Genomic DNA, 18,599 nt, shown 5'->3' with positions numbered 1-18,599 from the left:
CATCCATCCATTCATTTTCTACCGCTTGTCCTTTATGGGGTCGCGAGGGGTGCTGGAGCCTCTCTCAGCTGTATTTGGGTGGTAGTTCAAAACTCCAAAACCTACTTGATTTTAACATGAAGATATAAATGGGTAATCTATGCACTGAGACCACAGTTGGTGAACTGCAAAGTCACGAGGGAACAACAGACACGCGCATTTTTTGAGTATGGAAGCTTTTAGATTTAAAGGCCTACTGAAACCCACTACTACCCACCACGCAGTCTGATAGTTTATATATCAATGATGAAATATTAACATTGCAACACATGCCAATACGGCCTTTTTAGTTTACTAAATTATAATTTTAAATTTCCCGGTAGATTCAACTTGGAAACGTTGTGTAATGATGACGTGTACCCAAGACGTCACGGGTTTTTAGGAAGTATGAGCGCTGCGCACACACACAGCTAAAAGTCGTCTGCTTTAACGGCATAATTATACAGTATTTTGGACATGTGTGTTGCTGAATATTTTGCAATTTGTTCAATTAAAGGCCTACTGAAACCCACTACTACCCACCACGCAGTCTGATAGTTTATACATCAATGATGAAATATTAACATTGCAACACATGCCAATACCGCTTTTTTAGTTTACTAAATTACAATTTTAAATTTCCCGGGAGTTTCGTCTTGGAAACGTCGTGTAATGATGACGTCTACGCGTGACGTCACGGGGTTTTAGGAAGTGTGAGCGCTACGCACACACACAGATAAATGTCGTCTGCTTTAACGGCATAATTACACAGTATTTTGGAGATCTGTGTTGCTGAATCTTTTGCAATTTGTTCAATTAATATTGGAGAAGTCACAATAGAAAGATGGAGTTGGGAAGCTTTAGCCTTTAGCCACACAAACACACGGTGATTACTTATTTAAAATTCCCGGAAGTGAAAATTTACTATGGATCAGAACGCGGTCAAGCGAACATGAATCCAGACCAAATGTCAACCAGCAGGTTTCGGTGAGAAAATTGTGGTTAAAAAGTCAGTTCTTACCGGATAAAAGCTGAGCTTGTGCCGTCCATAGCTGCCGTCGACTCCCCTGAGACATTGGTGTCAACACCCGGCCGTGGACACACCCCTCCGACTATCAGGTAACATTAAACTCACTAAAACACTTGCAACACAATAGAAAGATAAGGGATTTCCCAGAATTATCCTAGTAAATGTGTTTAAAAACATCGGAATACGTCCCAATGCTACAGCGTTTTGTTTTTTTAACTCGTTTTTTTTTTCCTAGTCCGTCGCTATCAATATCCTCAAACACGAATCTTTCGTCCTCGCTCAAATTAATGGGGAAATTGTCATTTTCTCGGTTTGAATAACTGTTTTTGTTGGAGGCTCCCATTAAAATCAATGTGAACTTATGAGGAGCCCCCACACTTGCGACATCATTGTCTGCGGTTTCCGGTAAAGGCGAGGCTTTTTCAGGAAGTACCAAAAGTAGCGAACTTTATCGTCGATTTTCTCTACTAAATCCTTTCAGCAAAAATATGGCAATATCGCGAAATGATCAAGTATGACACAGAATGGACCTGCTATTCCCGTTTAAATAAGAAAATCTCATTTCAGTACGCCTTTAATATTGGAGAAGTCCCAGCAGAAAGATGGAGTTGGGAAGCTTTAGCCTTTAGCCACACAAACAGACGGTGATTCCTTGTTTAAAATTCCTGGAGGTGAAACTTTCCTATGGATCAGAGCGCGGTCAAGCCAACATGGATCCCTACCAAATGTCAATCAGCAGGTTTCGGTGAGAAAATTGTGGTTAAAAAGTCAGTTCTTACCGGAGAAAAGCTGAGCTTGTGCCGTCCATTGCTGCCGTCGACTTCCCTGAGACACTGGCGTCAAGACACCCGTGGAGACACCCTTCCGACTATCAGGTACTATTTAACTCACTAAAACACTAGCAACACAATAGAAAGATAAGGGATTTCCCAGAATTAACCTGATAAATGTGTCTAAAAACATCGGAATCCGTCCCAAATCAATCGTTTTTTGTTTTTTTTTTACTTTTTTTTCTTTTCTAGTCCGTCTCTATCAATATCCTCAAACACGAATCTTTCATCCTTGCTCAAATTAATGGGGAAATTGTCGTTTTCTCGGTCCGAATAGCACTTTTTGTTGGAGGCTCCCATTAAAAACAATGTGAATATGTGAGGAGCCATCACACGGGTAACGTCATCGTCTGCGACTTCCGGTAGAGGCAGGGCATTTCTCTTAGCACCGAAAGTTGAGAACTTTATCGTGGATGTTTTCTACTAAATCCTTTCAGCAAAAATATGGCAATACCGCGAAATGATCAAGTATGACACATAGAATGGACCTGCTATCCCTGTTTAAAAAAGGGAATCTCATTTCAGTAGGCCTTTAAGAAGTCTCTCTCTGTCTGAAATTTGGTCATCTTAAATGTAGAGAGTCCTCCCACCCCCACCAAGGACTGTTTTCACCGCTGGACTCTGGAAAGAGGTTCCGCAGCCTCCGTAGAAGAACCTACTGTACATGTTCTGTAATAGCTTCTTCCCTCAGGCCATAAGACTCTTGAACGCATCATAATAATCCCCTCAATTACCCCCAAAAAAGGATTAACTCGCTTGAATATAAAGACAATATAACATACATCCCATAAACGTGGATGCATATGCAAAAGTGGAATATATTTATCCGTACAGTAATCTATTTATATCTGCACCTTATTGCGCTTCTATCATGCACTACAACAAGCTAATGCAACAAAATGTTCTTCTTATCTGTACTGTAAAGTTAAAGTTTGAATGACAACAAAGGAAGTCTACGTCTAAGTCTAAGTCTAAGTCTAAGACATTGCTCACCAAAACCGGATGTTGTGATGAAAGCTGACAAAAAAGTCCCACACGGCTCGCATTCAGGTCGCAATGCATTTAGACTGAAGTCACATTTCAAAAGATCAGATTCCAATCGGATTTGGACTACCTCCTGATTTGGCCTGAATGTCAATGTAACCTGAATGCAACCCGGATACAACTTTTTGTCAGCTTTAGACGAGCTACGTCATTCATGTGGAAAAATTGGAAGTGGATATACTTCATCACAACATCCGGTTTCAGTGAGCAAAGTCTTTTTTCGATGGCCGAATTTTCGGTGCATCACTAGTCAATAGTGCGCTATCAATAGACTATACATAATACAGATTTTGATTCTAAAGAAATAGGACAAGAATTGTAGCTGTGGCGTATTTGCTTATATGTTACGTATATTGCGTAAGTTGTCTACGTCAGTGGTTCTCAACCTTTTTACAGTGATGTACCTTACTCCCTGTGAACATTTTTTCCAATTCAAGTACCCCCTAATCAGAGCAAAGCATTTTTGGTTGAAAAAAAAGAGTTAAAGAAGTAAAATACAGCACTATGTCATCAGTTTTTAATTTATTAAATTGTATAACAATTGTATAACTGGTCCTAGGTGAGGCACCAGACAAAGAGCAGCTCGAAAACCTCTATGAAAAGTAAAAACAAAGGACCCAGATTTCCCTCGCCCGGACGCGGGTCACCGGGGTCCCCCTCTGGAGCCAGGCCCGGAGGTGGGGCACGATGGCGAGCGCCTGGTGACCGGGCCTGTACCCATGGGGCCCGGCCGGGCACAGCCCGAAGAGGCAACGTGGGTCCCCCCTCCAATGGGCTCACCACCCATAGCAGGGGCCATAGAGGTCGGGTGCAATGTGAGCTGGGCGGCAGCCGAAGGCAGGGCACTTGGCGGTCCGATCCTCGGCTACATAAGCTCGCTCTTGGGACGTGGAACGTCACCTCACTGGGGGGAAAGGAGCCTGAGCTAGTGCGCGAAGTAGAGAAATTCCGGCTGGATGTAGTCGGACTCACTTCGACGCACAGCAAGGGCTCTGGAACCACTTCTCTTGAAAGGGGATGGACTCTCTTTCACTCTGGCGTGGCCGGCAGTGAGAGGCGACGGGCCGGGGTGGCAATTCTGGTTTCCCCCCGGCTTAAAGCCTGCACGTTGGAGTTCAACCCAGTGGACGAAAGGGTAGCCTCCCTCCGCCTTCGGGTGGGGGGACGGGTTCTGACTGTTGTTTGCGCTTACGCACCAAACAACAGTTCAGAGTACCCACCCTTTTTGGGTACACTCGAGGGAGTACTGGAGAGTGCTCCCCCGGGTGATTCCCTTGTTCTGCTGGGGGACTTCAACGCTCATGTTGGTAACGACAGTGAAACCTGGAGAGGCGTGATTGGGAAGAATGGTCGCCCGGATCTGAACCCGAGTGGTGTTTTGTTATTGGACTTCTGTGCTCGTCACGGTTTGTCCATAACAAACACCATGTTCAAACATAAGGGTGTCCATATGTGCACTTGGCACCAGGATACCCTAGGCCGCAGTTCCATGATCGACTTTGTAGTTGTGTCATCGGATTTGCGGCCTCATGTTTTGGACACTCGGGTAAAGAGAGGGGCGGAGCTTTCTACCGATCACCACCTGGTGGTGAGTTGGCTGCGATGGTGGGGGAGGATGCCGGACAGACCTGGCAGGCCCAAACGCATTGTGAGGGTTTGCTGGGAACGTCTGGCAGAGTCGCCTGTCAGAGAAAGTTTCAATTCCCACCTCCGGAGGAACTTTGAACATGTCCCGAGGGAGGTGCTGGACATTGAGTCCGAGTGGACCATGTTCCGCACCTCTATTGTCGAGGCGGCTGATCGGAGCTGTGGCCGCAAGGTAGTTGGTGCTTGTCGTGGCGGTAATCCTAGAACCCGCTGGTGGACACCAGCGGTGAGGGATGCCGTCAAGCTGAAGAAGGAGTCCTACCAGGTTCTTTTGGCTCATAGGACTCCAGAGGCAGTGGACAGGTTCCGACAGGCCAAGCGGTGTGCAGCTTCGGCGGTCACAGAGGCAAAAACTCGGACATGGGAAGAGTTTGGGGAAGCCATGGAAAATGACTTCCGGATGGCTTCGAAGCGATTCTGGACCACCATCCGCCGCCTCAGGAAGGGGGAGCAGTGCACTGTCAACACCGTGTATGGTGCGGATGGTGGTCTGCTGAGCTAAACTGCGGATGTTGTGGATAGGTGGAAGGAATATTTTGAAGACCTCCTCAATCCCACCAACACGTCTTCCTATGAGGAAACAGTGCCTGGGGAATCTGTGGTGGACTCTCCTATTTCTGGGGCTGAGGTTGCTGAGGTAGTTAAAAAGCTCCTCGGTGGCAAGGCCCCAGGGGTGGATGAGATCCGCCCGGAGTTCCTTAAGGCTCTAGATGCTGTGGGGCTGTCTTGGTTGGCAAGACTCTGCAGCATCGCGTGGACATCGGGGGCGGTACCTCTGGATTGGCAGACCGGGGTGGTGGTCCCTCTCTTTAAGAAGGGGGACCGGAGGGTGTGTTCCAACTATCGTGGGATCACACTCCTCAGCCTTCCCGGTAAGGTTTATTCAGGTGTACTGGAGAGGAGACTACGCCGGATAGTCGAACCTCGGATTCAGGAGGAACAGTGTGGTTTTCGTCCTGGTCGTGGAACTGTGGACCAGCTCTATACTCTCGGCAGGGTTCTTGAGGGTGCATGGGAGTTTGCCCAACCAGTCTACATGTGCTTTGTGGACTTGGAGAAGGCATTCGACCGTGTCCCTCGGGAAGTCCTGTGGGGAGTGCTCAGAGAGTATGGGGTATCGGACTGTCTTATTATGGCAGTCCGATCCCTGTACGATCAGTGTCAGAGCTTGGTCCGCATTGCTGGCAGTAAGTCGGACACGTTTCCAGTGAGGGTTGGACTCCGCCAAGGTTGCCCTTTGTCACCGATTCTGTTCATAACTTTCATGGACAGAATTTCTAGGCGCAGTCAAGGCATTGAGGGGTTCCGGTTTGGTGGCCGCGGGATTAGGTCTCTGCTTTTTGCAGACGATGTGGTCCTGTTGGCTTCATCTGGCCGGGATCTTCAGCTCTCACTGGATCGGTTCGCAGCCGAGTGTGAAGCGGCCGGAATGAGAATCAGCACCTCCAAATCCGAGTCCATGGTTCTCTCCCGGAAAGGGTGGAGTGCCATCTCCGGGTTGGGGAGGAGACCCTGCCCCAAGTGGAGGAGTTCAAGTACCTAGGAGTTTTGTTCACGAGTGGGGGAAGAGTGGATCGTGAAATCGACAGGCGGATCGGTGCGGCGTCTTCAGTAATGCGGACGTTGTACCGATCTGTTGTGGTGAAGAAGGAGCTGAGCCGGAAGGCAAAGCTTTCAATTTACCGGTCGATCTACGTTCCCATCCTCACCTATGGTCATGAGCTTTGGGTCATGACCGAAAGGATAAGATCACGGGTACAAGCGGCCGAAATGAGTTTCCTCCGCCGTGTGGCGGGGCTCTCCCTTAGAGATAGGGTGAGAAGCTCTGTCATCCGGGAGGAACTCAAAGTAAATCCGCTGCTCCTCCACATCGAGAGGAGCCAGATGAGGTGGTTCGGGCATCTGGTCAGGATGCCACCCGAACGCCTCCCGAGGGAGGTGTTTAGGGCACGTCCAACCGGTAGGAGGCCACGGGGAAGACCCAGGACACGTTGGGAAGACTATGTCTCCCGGCTGGCCTGGGAACGCCTCGGGATCCCCCGGGAAGAGCTAGACGAAGTGGCTGGGGAGAGGGAAGTCTGGGCTTCCCTGCTTAGGCTGCGGCGCCCGCGACCCGACCTCGGATAAGCGGAAGAAGATGGATGGATGGATGGATAAATTGTATAACAGTGCAAAATATTGCTCATTTGTAGTGGTCTTTCTTGAACTATTTGGAAAAAAATATATAAATATAACTAAAATTTTGTTGAAAAATAAACAAGTGATTCAATTATAAATAAAGATTTCTACACACAGAAGTAATCATCAACTTAAAGTGCCGTCTTTTGGGATTGCATTAGGGATCCATCTAGATTCAAGAACTTAATTCTGAACATTTCTTCACAAAAAAACAAATCTTTAACATCAATATTTATGGAACATGTCCACTAAAAATCTATCTGTCAACACTGAATATTGCATTGTTGCATTTCTTTTCAGTTTATTAACTTACATTCATATTTTGTTGAAGTATTATTCAATAAATATATTTATTAATTGTTGCTATTTTTAGAATATTAAAAAAAAAAATCTCACGTACCCCTTGGCATACATTCAAGTACCCCCAGGGGTACGCGTACCCCCATTTGAGAACCACTGGTCTACGTAAGTGAGTTGAAAAAGAAAGCTAACGTAGATCCACATTGATGTCCGAGTTGCCTCTACTTAACAGACAAAATCAGATATACTGGTAATCAGATTTTCCAAAAATCCAATTCGGACCACTTTGGCCTGCAGTGTAAACGTAGTCAAGGTTATATTTTGAACAACACACAATACATGATTGTGGGACCTCTGAGACGTATTCAAAGTTGCTGAAAAATATAATCTTCCAGAAGTATCCCTCATGACTGTACTGGACCGAGGGGAAGTACTGGGTGTTTCTGTTCCATCAAGTGGAGTGACGACAAGACAAAATAAGAGAGCACAAAGAGAGTTCTGTGTCATTTTCAACCTCAACCTCGCGTCATTTTGCCAGACTTGGCCACGAGCGTACGCCGCACTGCAACCAGGAATGTGCGTGCGTGTGTTACACTGAAAGTGGCAAGACAGTGACCATGGAACAGAGGGGACGACAAGGCGCGCCTGTTGCAGCGTTCTTCTAGATCGGAAAGAACAGAAAAGTGCGACTGGAAACCTGACTCAATCCGCTGCTGTAGAAATATAATTTTTTTTAAAAAGTATTTTATTACACACCTTAGACAGCTACCTCCTCATTATATCTATGATTTTCAGGATACATTAAAACATTACTACACTTATTCAAAGAAAACCTACATTGTGGTTGTTCCAGGTAGACAATTAAAGTGTAATTTTTGTCAGGCATTTGTTTGGACACCTATTACTTTCTATGTGTCATGAGAGAGCACTCCTGACCTCTTCTAGTGTGCGCGCGCTTGTCCGTGTGTCCAGACGCTGCCTAGAAGAAAATGCTTAAGGCTGCCCAGATTACAGATAGAGACATTCCAACCACGCCCCAACACACACACACACACACACACACACACACACACACGCACACACACACACCTGAATGTAATCACACTATATACACACCAAATAAATCAGTCCAGTCAGGATGCAGACAACGACAAGATTGTTTTGAATATTGTCGTAGACGCACGCACACACACACGCGCACGCTTAAAACACTCAGTGCTTCTTTGTTTGCAGCATGAACATTTGTCATCTGGCTCATCATTTCTGCTTTACAACATGTGTTTTTGCTTAGTCAGGACAGTAACAAACACTGGACAATAGCACCTCTATCTGATGGCATCCTCATCTACCCCCCACTGTGCACAAATTCTTACTGGAGACTACCTTCACTGGAATGTAGAGGCTTTAGAAATCGTTCTCTCTCTCTCTCTCTCACACACACACACACACACACACACGCACGCACGCACGCACGCACGCTAACACACATTCTTGTATTTGTTAACTTCTTGAGACCACTGAAAAATGCCTACCTCTTCAGGACCACTTTCTAGATATACAAATATTTGTATTTACAGTATTAATAATATTTACATACAATGCAAATATAAAAATTTAAGTTTTTAATAGTCAAATTTTTACACACGTTTGTTCTTTCATACGTTGACCAGAGGGGGAGCACTTTTAAAACCGAAACACAGTCAATTTGAAAAATCCCTCCTTTTTGGGACCACCCTAATTTTGATAGATTTCACCACCAACGGTGGGGGGGAATCCTTTTTTTTTTTTTTTTCTTTGTCATGAAAAAGGGAGGTTTTTGTCATGAAAAAAGGAGGTTTTTGTGGTTGGTGCACTAATTGTAAGTGTATATTGTGTTTTTTATTTTTATTTAATAAAAAATATATATATATTTTTTTTTTTTTTTTTAAATAAAAATTAATAAAAAATTCTTCTGCGGCCCGGTACCAATCGGGCCGCACTTTGGGCAACCCAGCTGTAGAAGCTAACTGTTAATGGCCACTATAGTCTTAGTACCGTAGTGTATTTGTTCATCCTGTGGCTACATATGAGACGCAGGTAGTCTTACGTCAGCACCAGAAGTCGTAAAATCAACTGTTCACCTGGCGGGTTTTTAGGCGGATGAATAGGGAAGTCGTTCTTTAGCTGCCGTCTTGTTTTATCATACATTGCTGCCTTTGCACTTGTCAATGTTTACTTTTGTGTGCACATTAAGTCACTAAAAATCCTGACTTTGGAGCAATGTTCACAGACACTAGTATTTGGCTCTCTATTTGATGCAATGGTTTTCCGTGTTGGGACCATGAATTCGGTCCCAACTTGTTCACCGTTCCTCATATGGAAGGTACTTTTTTCTCGTTGATGTCTCAAGAAGGGTAGAAATACAAGAACGCACGCACGCACGCACGCACGCACGCACGCACGCACGCACGCACGCACACACGCACACACGCACACACGCACACACACACACACACACACACACACACACAAGCATTTGGTTGCCCACCTTCCACAACATGTCCAAACATTATTTGGCAAAATCCTACAATATCTGTCAGTGGCGTCAACATGAAGCATGCGAGAGAGAAAAAAAGAGGAGAGAGAAATACCAAACATCCTCTGAACTGAAGACATCTCTTTGAGGAACGCCTCTCTTCAACACACCCTTTAGAAGAAAATGTGTTTAAAACACACAGGCCAACTGGGTTCCCTATGCCAGTGGTTCTCAAATGGGGGTACGCGTACCCTTGGGGGTACTTGAAGGTATGCCAAGGGGTACATGAGATTTTTTTTTAAATTCTAAAAAATAGCAACAATTCAAAAATCCTTTATAAATATGTTTATTGAATAATACTTCAACAAAATATGAATGTAAGTTCATAAACTGTGAAAAGAAATGCAACAATGCAATATTCAGTGTTGACAGATAGATTTTTTGTGGACATGTTCCATAAATATTAATGTTAAAGATTTATTTTGCTGTGAAGAAATGTTTAGAATTAAGTTCATGAATCCAGATGTATCTCTATTACAATCCCCAAAGAGGGCACTTTAAGTTGATGATTACTTCTACGTGTAGAAATATTTATTTATAATTGAATCACTTGTTCATTTTTCAACAAGTTTTAGTTATTTTTATATCTTTTTTTCCAAATAGTTCAAGAAACACCAATACAAATGAGCAATATTTTGCACTGTTATACAATTTAATAAATCAGAAACTGATGACATAGTGCTGTATTTTACTTCATCTCTTTTTTTCAACCAAAAATGCTTTGCTCTAATTAGGGGGTACTTCAATTAAAAAAACTGTTCACAGGGGGTACATCACTGAAAAAAGGTTGAGAACTACTGCCCTATGCTATCGTTTTTTTTTTTAACAAATACAACCTCATGGTTGCGCTGTTACTAGGTCATTGACTTGAAATTTCTCACACTGCTCAAGACCTTTTCAAAACAACCAACTGTAACTTTAGGGTGTGTCGTCGAATCACCAGCAAGAACACAACTTTAGAGCATTGATATTATACAATGTAGTTGAAAAACATGGCCCATATCACACAAAACCCTGTTTTGCAGTAGCCTATCCGGGACTTAACCAATGTTCCCTCAGCTTTCGTGTCCTCCATGCACGGAAAATCTATGCAGCACCCAAAATCCAAGTCCTAAACCCTAAACAAAATAAACACATAATTATTCTGTCACAACAGATAAAACAATGAAAATGTCTGCTGAGACGTTTTAAGGGGTAGATGGAGATGGTCTGCATCAACAATCTTTTTCTTGGGCAAAATTTATTACGGTCAGCCATAATTACACCAAAACAACATCAGCAATAAAACTACTATACCTGGCATAATTGGTCACCTTCTGTCCCAATCACACCAAAACAAACAAATCACATCTCTTTATTTAATTTGTGGCAAAAGATGCACACTCACCTGAGCTAGTCATGCGTTCATGGCCACAAAAATAGTCGTACAACTCCCACAACACACTAATGCAGTTTACATGCAGCCAGTAGATGTCAATAACAAAGTGTGTGTGTTGAGGTTTTGCAGGTTAGCTTATAGCAGCAATTAAAAGAGTTAAATGCTGCATGCTAACTTTTATTTTGGCAAAAGGAACGGGCACTGCATGTATATGCGAACTCCACAATTAGACTGTTGCTTATTTTAGTTTCCTGTATTAAAATGGTAATTTGTGGATATTAATCATGAAATGTTGTTATTAGCTTACATACTAATAAACAAACAAAAGGTTGGACACTGTATCCCATGTTTGTGCTACAGCACACATCTCATTGTGCAAAATGTAAATGCTTCAAAGCGAACTAAATGTGATCTTTGAAAGGGGTACATGTCTCAAATTCTTCTACAGCAAGGACCCCCACCCAGACGTAGAGCATACAGCCCATGAAAAACAAGATTTGTTGTTTTTATAGCCAGTTGCCCAAATTATTTAATAATAAAATATTCGAATGAGAATGACTGATTTTATTTGATTATTACAATAAAACAATTAACTGATGTCAGGTTTGGGACAGGTGTGCTGTTGGTTTGGCAACTGTGCTTGTCTGATGTTGCTCACATGTGCTACAGGGAGTTTGTGTGTTTGCTCTGACACAAGAACAATTACAGGAAACATTGGACTTAACCACTGTTGATCATTTGTTTGATGATTATAAAACTTTGAGGATAGTTGTATTACATTTTGAAAACAACTTGGAGGGTTGCCACACATGTTTACAAGACATGAACACACACACACACACACACACACATTTTGGAGGAGTAATTTGTTATGCTTCTTGTTGGAATGTTGACCAAATGGTTCGTATCCCTCTGCTGTCTCAAATCAAGGAGGACACCCCACCCCAACCCCCACACACTCACCCACCCTTGTAAAGTGCAAGAACCTTCATAGAGCCGGCTTGGCACAAACGCACACGCACCTGAAAAATAGCAACATTGCTACACTGTAACTGCATGTCTCCAGCTGCAGAATCACGATTGATTGATTGAAACTTGTATTAGTAGATTGCACAGTACAGTACATATTCCTTACAATTGACCACTTGACCACCCGAATAAGTTTTTCAACTTGTTTAAGTCGGGGTCCACGTAAATCAATTCATGATGACTTGCTAGTTGTGTGTGCAGAGTTATCATCAGTAAGTGTGGTCCAACCATGTTTGTTGTGTGTCAATAAAACCTCACAAAAACCAGAACATTGAACACCTCACATTAGGGTTGTGGGGTAGACTGGGAAATTATTGGTAATATACTGGGAAATTAATCATATTTGGTATTATACCGCCTTTAGAAAGCGAAATTAATCGTATTTGGTACTACACCGCCTCTAAAAAGTGCTGGCCCTCCACCCGTCATGTCATGCAGATGAGCATGTTTCTATGGCGACTAGTAAAGTACTAGTGATAGCTATACACGCTTCACTACACACCTCAGCACCCCGCACTCATTACATTGGATGTGTTAAAACTGGTCTATGGTTTCCAAGGTCAAGTCAAGATTTCACTTGATCCAAACATTAACCATTCAGAAGATCATCTTAATTTTAAACACACTACACACATTAGAATGAAGGGCATACATCTGTCACACTAAGGATTGCTATATGAAGAACGCCAATACTGTCATAAACCTGTGCAATATAGTGATACCACACTAAACAACAATGACAAACACATTTTTGAAGAATATTTGCACCGCAACACATCATAAACACTACAGAACAAATTCCCAGAATTCCCTGAAGCACCAACTTTTCCGGGATGCTACAAACGCCATTGGTGGATCTACACCTAACATCCACTGTAATGACACCAAGTACAATAGCGTATCTCGTCGAAACTACTATGATAACATTGATATTTATTAGCATCACAAAATCTTCTTTTGTTTGTTTTTTCATTTATATTATGTTTATAAACTCCTGTGATAAGGTGGCGACTTGTCCAGGGTGCGTTCCGCCCTAAACACAGTTGAGATAGGCTCCAGCGACACCCCGCGACCCCGAAAGGGACAAGCGGTAGAAAATAAATGGATGGATGGTGTTTTATAAACTCAGGAAATATGTCCCTGAGGACTTTGAATATGACCAATGTCCGATTCTGTAACTACTTGGTATTGGATTGATACCCAAAATTGCGGTATCATCCAAAACTAATGTAAAGTATCAAACAACAGAAGAATAATAGATAGATAGATAGTACTTTATTGATTCCTTCAGGAGAGTTCCTTCAGGAAAATTAAAATTCCAGCAGCAGTGTACAGAGTTGAGATCAATTTAAATAAAAGTAAAAAGTAAATAATCGGGGTTTAAATGGAAACAAAATAGAGAAATATTACAATAAGAATAAAAACTAAAAAGCAACAATGGGAATAAAAATATAACAGTAAAATAAGAATCTAACAAGACAAAGTAGGCAGTAGTGACCATGTTATGAAAACGTATTGCACTGTTATTGTTTTGCATCCCCTGTCATCCTAGTACCCTCCGCCCCCGCCCCCGCCCCAGAGAGGAGTTGTACAGTCTAATGGCGTGTGGGACAAAGGAGTTTTTGAGTCTATTAGTCCTGCACTTGGGATGAAGCAGTGTAGCACTGAACAGGCTCCTCTGGCCTCAAGTGTTTATTATATTTTAACAGATGTGTAGATAGAACATGTTGAAACTGAAAATAAGCAGATATATTCACAGTTAATGAACAAGTAGATTAATAATTAATTTTCTACCACTTGTCCTTAATAATTTTGACAAAATAATAGAATGGAAAATGACAATATCTCACTGCATACGTCAGCAGACTAACTAGGAGGCTTTGTTTGTTTACTTACTAATAAAAGGCAAGTTGTCTTGTATGTTCAATATTTTATTTAAGGACAAACTTGCAATAAGAAATGTACCTTAAGATTTTTGGTTAAAATAAAGCCAATAATTACTTTTTTTGTAGTTCCCTTTATTTATAAAAGTACCGGAATACATTTGGTACTGGTACCAAAATATTGGTATCGGGACAACACTACCTCACACACTCCTGTCTTTAAGGACTCAACACTTAATCATTAAACAAGCCAGCACTCACCACCGTGAGTTGCTTCATTGTGTGTGTGAGTTTTACATTCCCACTGCACAGTAAAAAAAAAAAAATAAAGCTTGATTTTTATCATCTCCTCCTTCTCAGCTCACATTTTCCCAGTGGCTGCTTTTGCAGATGAATGAGCCATGCTTTTCCACTGCCCGACCGCCATGCTGGCCTGGTGAATGGAGGTGTGCACCAGCCAACATTCTAACCACAGAGTGGGCAAGACGAAGAGAACAAGCGTGTTATCGTCGCACGTCGCTTTTTACACACAGACAGAAGAAACATGGAGTACACACACCAATGATTATTAATTCAAGCGGATTGAGAGAAGGACTCACCCCTGCGAGACAAGATGAAATCAACCCCTTCCTGCCTTCTCAGGGATGTTTTGATTAACACTTACATTTCAATACAATGACACTTTATATGCCAAAAAGCACAGCTTACATAAATTAAAGAAACCACTCACAAGTGATGCATTGACCTAATTGTTCATCCTGCAAACCCAACAAATGCTGTATGAGAGCCATGGCTTCCAAAAAGTCATTCATAAATGTTCCCACTTTGAAGGAGATCATCATAAATTCAGCCTGAAGTATTCAATTTGTTACCGTAGTTTCAAAACAAAGATGCAAATATTGTTAATCTATTTCATTAAAAATGTTGTTATATGTTTGAGTTTTTATGTTATAATGTACTGGGGTTTTGTGTCAATCTGTTTTTTATTAGAGGGACTGCGGATGGAAATTAGCATCCCTGTTATAACCAGGCATATTTACACAACATGCAATGTGAGCTCATTTGATCATCAAAGTGCATTGTCTTTTTATATAAACAAATACACAAATGTGCAATTCAACATATCCAAAAATAAGTAGGAAGAAGCAAATCTTATGTAATCCAACACCTTTCTCCATGTCTCAGCAATCACTAATGTCTGTGTGCACATCATGTGTTTTGTCTGTACACATGTTCTAATAAGATTAACAAAAAGAATAAGGAATGTAGAAACAGTACAAACATAGCTTATTTGGACATTTTAAAAACAAAAGAGTAAAAATTATTTATTTACTTTGTACAATGAAGTGATGTGGTACGCATCTAGAGGTACACCAAATAATAACTTGATTACAATAAAGTGTATTATTTTCTTAGTTATAAACACAATGTCACTGTTCAAACTGTGTGTAAGTTTACAGTGGCCCAAAATGATGAATATATTTGTTAAATAAAACATCTGCCTTAAATACTTACGCCAAACTATGCTACTGTAAATGTTATATATATATATATATATATATTTTATACATACATACATATACATATATACATACACATACATACATACATATACACATACTGTATGTATGTATGTATGTATATATATATATATATTTTATACATACATATACATATATACATACACATACATACATATATATACACATACTGTATGTATATATATATATATATATATATATATATATATATATATATATATATATATATATATATATATATATATATATATATATATATATATACTGCGATGGAGTAGCGACTTGTCCAGGGTGTACACCGCCTTCCGTTCGTTTGTACCTGAGATAGTCACCAGCGCCCCCTGCGACCCCATAGGGAATAAGCGGTAGGAAATGGATGGAGGGACATTATATATACAAAATCTGTTTCCATATGAGTTGGGAAATTGTGTTAAATGTAAATATAAACGGAATACAATGATTTGCAAATCCTTTTTAACCCATATTCAATTGAATGCACTACAAAGACAACATATTTGATGTTCAAACTCATTAACATTATTTTATTTTGCAAATAATAATGAAATTTGAATTTCATGGCTCCAACACGTGCCGAAGTCGGTGGGAAAGGGCATGTTCACCACTGTGTTACATCACCTTTTCTTTTAAGCGCTTTGAGTACCTTGAAGGTAGAAAAGCGCTATACAAGTACAACCCATTTATCATTTATTTAACAACACTCAATAAATGTTTGGGAACTGAGGAAACTAATTGTTGAAGCCTTGAAAGTGGTATTCTTTACCATTCTTGCTTAACGTGCAGTTTAAGTTGTTCAATAGTCCGGGGTCTTGTTGTCGCATTTTATGCTTCATAATGCGCCACACATTTTCAATGGGAGACATGTCTGGACTGTAGGCAGGCCAGGAAAGTAGCCGCACTCTTTTACTACGAAGCCACGCTGTTGTAACTCGTGGCTTGGCATTAGTATCGACTATCACGTTTGGTTGTGCCATCTTGCTGTCTGGCTGTTGATTCTCTGCATGGAGTAAGAAGAGAAACTAAAAAAAGAGTGCTGCAAAGGGCCTCGACAGTATGGCAGTTTTTGAGATTTTTTTTTCGAACAGACCGTCTTTCTTCTCTGTGCCCCCTTAATTATTTTCAACCTTTGTCTGTTCCCTATTTAGATGTAAATGGTAATGTACAGAAACAACAGGTAAGAACTAAAGTACAGGACTTTATGACTAAAGTAAATAACAAAATATAACAAATGTACTTCTTTAAAATAATAATTTGGTCCAATAATATCTAAATAATAAGTACTGCATAACATCAATTTATTTCCATGTTTCAATAAGAATAACAAATCAAATTTTTACACAGACAACGTCTCTTCCTGGCAGTGAACCTGCAAGAAAGTGTTCTTCTGAGTTTTCTCTGTTTACATTTTCACAATCTGCAATATTTGTTTCCCTTCATTTCTTAGGTGACCTTTATTTTTGCACCTTCATTGAAATAGGTTATTGTAAGGTGTTTGTTGTGGTTTTAGAAATGTGTTTATATTGATTGTTTTCCATGGTTGCAATGACATTTCATTTCCTGTCTGTCTTGATAACTGAAGGGATTATAAACATAGGAAGGTTACATTTGAAATAAAAATGTTAAGATTCAATATATTTTTTCTCCCGGTCCATATTTTCCATCAGTCAAAAAAACGTATATCTTGATACAGTTTTCAGCCATATTACCCAACCCAAAGGTTCCAATTTGTTTAAGAAATGGATGCAGTAGAAACACATCCATCCATCCTTCCATTTCCTACCGCTTGTCCCATTTATTTTTAATATATGCACCATTCAAAACCTGGATAGACCCACACTTACCATTTCAGTAGCAAACAGTAAAAGAGGTGACAGTGTGCACTTAAGTGGCATCTGGTAGACCAGTGGTTCTCAACCTTTTTTCGGTGATGTACCCCCTGTGAAATGTTTTTTATTCAAGTACCCCCTAATCAGAGCAAAGCAGTTTTGGTTGAAAAAAGAGATAAAGAAGTAAAATAAAGAAATACGTCATCAGTTTCTGATTTATTCAATTGTATAGCAGTGCAAAATATTGCTCATTTGTAGTGGTCTTTCTTGAACTATTTGGAAAAAAATATATAAAAATAACTAAAAACTTGTTGAAAAATAAAAAAAATATAAACAAAGATTTCTACACATAGAAGTAATCATCAACTTAAAGTGCCCTCTTTGGGGATTGTAATAGAGATCCATTTGGATTCATGAACTTAATTCTGAACATTTCTTCACAAAACAAAAAATCTTTAACATCAATATTTATGGAAAATGTCCACAAAAAAATCTGTCAACACTGAATATTGCATTGTTGCATTTTTATCACAGTACATGAGCTTAAATTCATATTTTGTTGAAGTATTATTCAATAAATAAATTTGTAAAGTATTTTGGAATCGTAGCTATTTTTAGAATATTATTTTAAAAATCTCACGTTCTTCACAAAAAAAGAAATCTTTAACATCAATATTTATGGAACATGTCCACAAAAAAATCTGTCAACACTGAATATTGCATTGTTGCATTTTTATCACAGTACATGAGCTTAAATTCATATTTTGTTGAAGTATTATTCAATAAATAAATTTGTAAAGTATTTTGGAATCGTAGCTATTTTTAGAATATTATTTTAAAAATCTCACGTTCTTCACAAAAAAAGAAATCTTTAACATCAATATTTATGGAACATGTCCACAAAAAAATCTGTCAACACTGAATATTGCATTGTTGCATTTTTATCACAGTACATGAACTTAAATTCATATTTTGTTGAAGTATTATTCAATAAATACATTTGTAAAGTATTTTGGAATTGTAGCTATTTTTACAATATTTTTTAAAAAAATCTCACATACCCCTTGGCATACCTTCAAGTACCCCCATTTGAGAACCACTGTGATAGACAATATATTAAAAACAATTAAAAACAGAAGGCCAACAGTTTAATTTAAATCTTTAGAAAAGCTTAGTTTACATTGGGACTATAATGGGAATTTTCAATGGGTCATTTCTTGCCAATTAGTGGTCACATTTCTCCAATCGAAAATACAGAGATGACACTTTTGAAATGTATACCATATTATTTGGCAATTCTTA

At 40.3% G+C, this 18,599-nt stretch overlaps 1 protein-coding gene across 2 annotated transcripts in view; it reads right to left on the bottom strand.

The window, feature by feature from the left end:
* shroom4 (shroom family member 4) overlaps positions 1-18,599 on the bottom strand; it is a 69,821-nt gene that overhangs the window by 48,737 nt on the left and 2,485 nt on the right. The window lies entirely within an intron of this gene.

The sequence above is a fragment of the Nerophis ophidion genome, linkage group LG10 (genome assembly GCF_033978795.1).
Source record: "Nerophis ophidion isolate RoL-2023_Sa linkage group LG10, RoL_Noph_v1.0, whole genome shotgun sequence".
NCBI lineage: Eukaryota > Metazoa > Chordata > Actinopteri > Syngnathiformes > Syngnathidae > Nerophis > Nerophis ophidion.
The sequence above is the reverse complement of the archived record's forward strand: the minus strand, read 5'-3'. Positions and strand labels throughout refer to the sequence as shown.